The sequence below is a fragment of the Cucumis melo genome, unplaced genomic scaffold, assembly GCF_025177605.1.
Source record: "Cucumis melo cultivar AY unplaced genomic scaffold, USDA_Cmelo_AY_1.0 utg001474l, whole genome shotgun sequence".
In the NCBI taxonomy this organism is placed as follows: domain Eukaryota; kingdom Viridiplantae; phylum Streptophyta; class Magnoliopsida; order Cucurbitales; family Cucurbitaceae; genus Cucumis; species Cucumis melo.
Genome location: NW_026124607.1, coordinates 1 through 7,500, shown reverse-complemented (window position 1 = coordinate 7,500; position 7,500 = coordinate 1). Strand labels below are relative to the sequence as shown.

The 7,500-nt window shown below is 33.5% G+C and overlaps 3 non-coding genes across 3 annotated transcripts; 2 read left to right on the top strand and 1 right to left on the bottom strand.

Annotated features, from left to right (window-relative positions):
* Positions 1-2,017: 2,017 nt before the first annotated feature.
* TRNAS-GGA (transfer RNA serine (anticodon GGA)) lies at positions 2,018-2,104 on the top strand. Its single transcript has one exon. It is a non-coding gene; the product is annotated as a tRNA-Ser (tRNA).
* A 1,260-nt stretch (positions 2,105-3,364) lies between these two features.
* Positions 3,365-3,437, bottom strand: TRNAT-UGU (transfer RNA threonine (anticodon UGU)). The gene has a single exon. It is a non-coding gene; the product is annotated as a tRNA-Thr (tRNA).
* A 1,603-nt stretch (positions 3,438-5,040) lies between these two features.
* On the top strand, positions 5,041-5,113 carry TRNAF-GAA (transfer RNA phenylalanine (anticodon GAA)). Its single transcript has one exon. It is a non-coding gene; the product is annotated as a tRNA-Phe (tRNA).
* The last annotated feature ends 2,387 nt before the right edge of the window (positions 5,114-7,500 follow it).

Here is a 7,500-nt window from a genome sequence, read left to right as displayed (position 1 = left end):
TGGATTCCTTCATTTTGATCTTATATCATGATATAAGTAAGCAGTTTTTATTGTATCGGCCAAAAACCTGACTAATTGATCTTTACGGTGCTTCTTCTATCAATTAGATCCTTTATCCATAGAATAAAGTATCTAGGCATACCTATTTCTTCATATTTCTGCTTCTATGAAGTTTCTTTCTTTGCTACAGCTGATACAAATCGTTAGTTTGGACAATACATATGTAGAAAGCCTATTTTTTTTAGTATTTATTAGCGAATTTTCTCTTTTTTTTCTTTCTATAGTGGAGATAGTCGCACGTAATGACAGATCACAGCCATATTATTAAAAGCTTGTGGTAAGAACGGGTTTCGTTCTAGTGCCCGAAAATAATATTCCAAAGCTTTTGTATGTTCTCCGTTCCTTGTGTGGATAAGACCTATGTTATAGAGTATATAACTTCGATCATAGGGATCGATTTCTAGTCGCATAGCTTCATAATAATTCTGTAGAGCTTCCGCATAATTTCCTTCGGATTGAGCCGACATCCGTTACGGTCGTTCGTTATTCCATTGAAAGAATCTCCGTTCCAGAACCGTACGTGAGATTTTCATCTCATACGGCTCCCCCTTTATCTGATGCGCATAATGAGATGAGAATAATACATGAAATCAAAAAACATTGAAATACTCTCATTATGAACTCATGGGACTAGCGTTTTTACAAAAAATCTCTAGCCAACCTTCCTGTAAAAGATCTTTTCTTAACATCAAGCATGGTTTACTAGATAAAAATAAAAATGGTAACTCTAACAATTTCTTTGTCCTCAACGCCTCTAAATTTCCAGGAATTAGTCACTTCAACAGTCTTCGATGGTTATACAGGTATCCAAAATACAAACGAGATGGATGTTTGTTGTCCCAACCATTTTTCTAAGTTCCGATCCCGATAAGGAAAAGGTATAATTTATAACAAAGTTTTCGTGTTGTTGATTCCTAGGTGTAGTGCTTCTTCCCCTCTGCTACCTATTTTTACTAGTGAATATTTTTACTAGTGGAGTAGGGTTGACTTAATCCATAGGTTACACCTTTCGCTTAATACTAGAATCGACAATTCTAGCATCTAAGGTTACATTAATCGGGGATACACGACAGAAGGAATTTTTTGATTTTCAAATTGCACCTCCAAGAAGCGTAGATTTATTTCAATTATTGTTTTCTTTCTATCCCGAATACTGTGTCTTTCTACTAAGACGGAGAGCGGTAAAGAAAATTGAAAAAAAAAAAAATCAAATCGCACCATCTCTGTAATAGGTGAATGCCTCTTTTTCCCCGGAAGTTGTCGGAATTATTCGTAATAAGATATTGGCTACAATTGAAAAGGTCTTATCGATAAAATTTCCATTTATCCCACCAGATCTAGGCATCGGTAACAACCCCATTCTATAATTTCTTTTAATTACCTCTCGTGAGAAAATGATCCCACAAACAAAGGAATTGCATAGTACGAAATAACATAAAAACGGATTCATTAAAAAATCCCACTCGATATTAAAATTGTTTCTTTTTGATTTCACAGGAATCAATAAAAGAGAAGAAATATTTCAATCCGGTTAAATTTCATCCAAATGTAGTAGGATCAGAATGAAGAGAACTATTCTGATTTCAGCGAAGTTGAAGAAAAAAAGAATTTTATTTATCTGACTGGGGTAATTCTAGAAGTTTTTTGATTGAATTATGATACAAAAAAGAGCAAAAAGAATCGAATAATCATTCTATGATTCATAACTTGTGACTAGATATATGTATGGGATAAACAGTTGTTGGTGAAAAATCGAAAACTGTAAAAGTCGAATTTTTAGAAAAAAGGAATCATAGTTTAAAAAACTAAATAGAATCATGAGCTAAAAGTATCCATTAAACATAGTTAAAAAAAAATTATTTGTATAGTTAGAATTGGTTGGACGTGCCTATCAAAAAAAAAATTGAATATTAATGACTCACTATTAACTCGGTTTCTGGGCCATAATCATTCTGTAGGAGAGATGGCCGAGTGGTTGAAGGCGTAGCATTGGAACTGCTATGTAGGCTTTTGTTTACCGAGGGTTCGAATCCCTCTCTTTCCGTACTAATTCAACAATGTTACTGACCACAATGTATCAAATCAAATAACAATCGATACTATTATTCCAACGGTTAGACCTTTATGGATTCTTTATTTCGAATTTTTGTGGTACGGAAACGAAAAGACTGGAAAGAATGCACAAGAGATGAAAATCCCCCTACCGATCAATGATAGATGAATGATAGAAAAATTTCCGGATCAAAACCTTACTTTCCTTCGGTCTCTTTACTTAGACTTCGGCGAAGGGGAGGACGAAATTGTCCGAACCCTTGTTTTTTAGTTAGGTTTAAGTCTGACGAGAATAATATTCTACAACGAGCAATTCATTTATTTTTAAACTGACCCATTTACTATCTATTATTTGATTGACTAATCCTTTATATTGCAATGGCTGAAGAGTCAAATGTTTTGGCAATTCCTGAGGGGGGGATGAATCAAGATAATTTTGAATCAGTGTTCTCGATTTTTTTTCATCTTTTGCTGTAATAATATCTCGGGGTTTGCACCGATAACTTGGTATATCCACTATAGAACCATTAACTAAAATATGTCTATGATTAACTAATTGTCGGGCTTGAGGAATAGTCGAAGCCATACCCAATCGAAAAAGGATGTTATCCAAACGCATTTCAAGTAATTGTAGTAAAACTTGACCCGTTGATCCTTTGGCTTTTCCGGCGATACGAACGTATTTAAGTAATTGTCGTTCTGTAAGACCATAATGAAAACGCAATTTTTGTTTTTCTTCTAAACGAATACGATATTGAGATTTTTTACCGGAACGCGATTGGTTTTTAAGATCGTTTCCGGTTTTGGGCCTTTTACTAGTTAGTCCCGGTAAAGCCCCCAGACGGCGTATTTTTTTGAAACGAGGCCCTCTGTAACGCGACATAAAGACTCCTTATTTTATTTTATTTAAATTTCATAAACATTTTATTTTATTTAAATTTCATAAACTTAAATGAAAACTAAATGATAAATATTATAAATGAAGTGAAATCCAGTAAAGTATTGTACTACAAAACAAAGAATAATTAGATAACTTGGATCAATATCCGGATCCTATTGTATATGTAAATGATATAAAAAAGTAAGAGTTCCTTTCTTGATTTGTTCTACAGAAATAGAACCCCTCCTTTAGTCATAAAGGTAAGTAAGTTCCTACGACATCATAGATCGGTGACCTTTGAAAAAGGGTAAGAAGTCGTTTCTTTATTTATTTGATTTATCAATTATGTCAAAAATAAAATCAATAGAGAAAAGCCGGCTATCGGAATCGAACCGATGACCATCGCATTACAAATGCGATGCTCTAACCTCTGAGCTAAGCGGGCTCACATAACAGAAATGTTACATGCATAGTAATTTACTAAATTACTGGGATCTTAGCTATTCCTAATTAATATGAATATAGAATCTAATTTCATTTCAAATAAATATTCAATATTGGAATTGTTCTATTATAGAACATAATAATTAATATAACGATTAATAGAATATAGCGATAGAAAATTTTGATCTATTTATCAAATGGATGTGTATCAATAATTAATGTGTTAATCTTAATTGCATTTAATGCAATTGAGATGATAATGAAGCGTTTCTATGTTTTCATTCTGAAAGGTGGAAGATAAGACGAACAAGGGAATCGACCGTTTAAGTATTAAATTTTTTACTAAAAAAATAATAGAAAGAGGGGCAAATATATATGTTCATATATCTATCTATATTGATATATATTGAATTGCAGATACAGAAATGATAGAATCATTTTGGATCGGAACAAATATGGGTCTCCGATAGAGAAGAGAGAGATGAAAGAAGATAGACAAGAAATCCAATAGGAGGAAACACTTTTCAATAGAGGAATCGGTATTCTAATGACTTGAGTGGTTCCAGTATAATACAAATGAAAGAAAACGGGGAAGGACATCATAATGCGATACTAATCTTAAAAGAGGGGGATATGGCGAAATCGGTAGACGCTACGGACTTAATTAGATTGAGCCTTGGTATGGAAACCTACTAAGTGATAACTTTCAAATTCAGAGAAACCCTGGAATTAAAAATGGGCAATCCTGAGCCAAATCCTTTTTTCCGAAAAAAAAGGGTAGGTGCAGAGACTCAATGGAAGCTGTTCTAACAAATGGAGTTGACGACGTTGCGTTAGTAAAGGAATGAATCCTTCCATCGAAACTCCAGAAACGATGAAAGATAAACGTATTACGTACTGAAATACTATATTGATTAATGACAACTCGAATCTCTATTTTTTATATTTCTATAATTTTTTATATTTATATTTATATATATATATAAAATTATATATAAAAATGAACGAATTGTTATGAATCGATTCCAAGATCTACAAGTTGAAAAAATAATCGAATATTCATTGATCAAATCATTTACTCCATCATAGTCTGATAGATCTTTTGAAGAATTGATTAATCAGATCGAATAGAATAAAGATAGAGTCCCATTCTACATGTCAATAACGACAAAAATGAAATTTATAGTAAGAGGAAAATCCGTCGACTTTTAAAATCGTGAGGGTTCAAGTCCCTCTATCCCCAAAACCCTAAAAAGGCCCGTTGGCCTCTTTAATTATTTATCCGTTCATTAGCAATTCAGACTTTGTTATGTTTCTCATTCATTCGACTCTTTCACAAGCGTATTTGAGCGGAAATTTGATTTCTTATCACAAGGCTTGTGGTATATATTCTATATGATAGACGTACAAACGAACATCCTTGCGCAAGTAATCTGTGAAATTTGAATGATTAACTGTCTACTGTACTGAAACTTCGAAAGGCTTATCCAAGCCCTGAAATTTCGTATATCTTCAAAAAGAAGACTTTGGAATACCTTTTTTCTTATTTACAATTGACATAGACCAAAGTCATCTATTAAAATAAGGATAATGTGTCGGAAATGGCCGGGATAGCTCAGTTGGTAGAGCAGAGGACTGAAAATCCTCGTGTCACCAGTTCAAATCTGGTTCTTGGCACATCATGAATTTGTATGAGTATCTATTCTACGGATTCATTAATAATATAGATCATGAAAAATACTGATACATGATGATGTCTGGAAATCTACCCTTTAACTAAACTATATATATTTTTTACTCTATTTATAGATGTCGAAAATAGACAAGTAAAGATAAAGAGGATATTTATAGAAATATGTAAAGGATGTATATAGATATGTAAAAGAAAAGAATTTTCTTTTGTTTCCTCTTCTTTTTTATTTGTTCATACTCTGTCTCCTGGCGTTCAATTCCTATTTTATACATATTTGAAAGTTTCAATTAGTTCCTTATAAGACCCAAAAGTCTAGTCTAGGGGAGTTGAAAGGCGGGAATGGCCAAGATTCATCTCAGATACAGTACAAATAGAATCCGATTCTCTTTTCATATTATATTTCTTCATTTCACCCTATGTGACTTTTTAAAGCACATCTATAAGTCATATGCGTGATACATAGTTCATAATGCAGAACTCATTTAGTTCATCCTATTAGCTTGTGGCTCATCCAAAATAAGTATCTTACAAATTGGATAATCTCACCAAATCTCTAATTGTATTTTTTTTAATCAATAATAATAAGATGAATGAGACTTCAATTACTATGCTATATCTATAAGAGAACGTAAAAATGTATTTGAATATCTTGAGTTGTCGAAGTGAAGATTAGTTTCGTATTATTTAATGAGCATCTTGTATTTCATAAAAATTGGGGGCAATATAATCCTTACGTAAGGGCCATCCTACCCAACTTTCAGGCATTAAGATACGCTTTAGACGTGGATGATTATCATAAGAAATTCCCAACATATCATAAGATTCCCTTTCTGGAAAATCCGCACTTTTCCAAACCCAGAAAACAGACGGAATTTTAGGATTTATCCTTGCGGCAAATACTTTTATGCATACCTCTTCCGGTTGATCTATACCATACTCGATTCTCGTAAGATGATACACACTAGCTAACAGTCCGCCTGGTGCTACATCATAAGCACATTGGGAACGTAGATAATTGTAACCATATACATATAAAATGACTGCAATGGAATGCCATTCCTCGGGCTTTATTTGTAAAGTCTCTATTCCTTGGTAATCGAAACCCAAAGATCTATGAACCAGTCCATGTTTGACTAGCCAAGAAGACAAATTACCCTGCATCTTCTCCCCCCCCCATTTTTTTATTTTTATTTGTATAAGTATTTCCCATTTACAATGAAAAATTGATGAAGATTCACTCGTTCTTTGCTTTGTTATTCTGTACAAAAAAAGTATACGGCCTAATTTACTAATTCGTAGGAAGAGACTGCACTTTTGTATTTGAAAAAAGTTTCAGGAGGGATGATCTCTGAAGTAGATGATGGTTGATAGAGTAATCCTTGATCGTAATTTCCAGTATTAGTACTTGGGCCAACATGAAATTTGTGATTGGTAGTAAAACACCGATTTTCCTCTTGAGACTTAATTCGATCTTCATAGATTTCTCGAGATATTTTCTTACGAAGTTTTGTTATAGCATCTATAACAGCCTCGGGTTTAGGCGGACAACCCGGCAAATACACATCGACAGGAATTAACTTATCGACTCCCCGAACAGTACTATAAGAATCGGTACTGAACATCCCTCCTGTAATTGTACATGCTCCCATAGCAATAACATATTTTGGTTCAGGCATTTGCTCATATAATCTTACTAAAGAAGGAGCCATTTTCATTGTTACCGTACCCGCTGTTAAAATTAAGTCTGCCTGTCTAGGACTAGATCTTGGTACCAGTCCATAACGATCAAAGTCGAATCGTGAACCTATTAATGAAGCGAATTCAATGAAGCAACAACTGGTACCATAGAGAAGCGGCCATAAACTGGAGAGTCTTGACCAATTTGAAAGATCATTTGATGTAGTTGAAATAACTGAAGTTTGGGTTGTTCGATCAAGTAAGGGAAACTCGATGGAATTCATAACTGTCTCAATGTTTTTTTTAATTGTCTGAATATTCAAAAACTAAGACCATTCCAATGCTCCTTTTCGCCATGCATAAACTAAACCGACAATTAGGATAAGCACGAAAATTAAAGCTTCTATAAAGACGGATACCCCTAATACATCAAAACTCATTGCCCACGGATAAAGAAAAACTGTTTCAACATCAAAAACAACAAAAACTAGAGCAAACATATAATAACGGATTCTAAATTGTACCCAAGCATCGCCCATTGGTTCTATTCCCGATTCATAACTCGAAAGTTTCTCTGGCTCTTTGCTAAGAGGGGCTAAAACTCCAGAAATTAGAAATGCCAAAATAGGAATAAGACTTGATATTATTAGAAATACCCAGAAAATATCATATTCGTAAAGCAGAAACATAAACG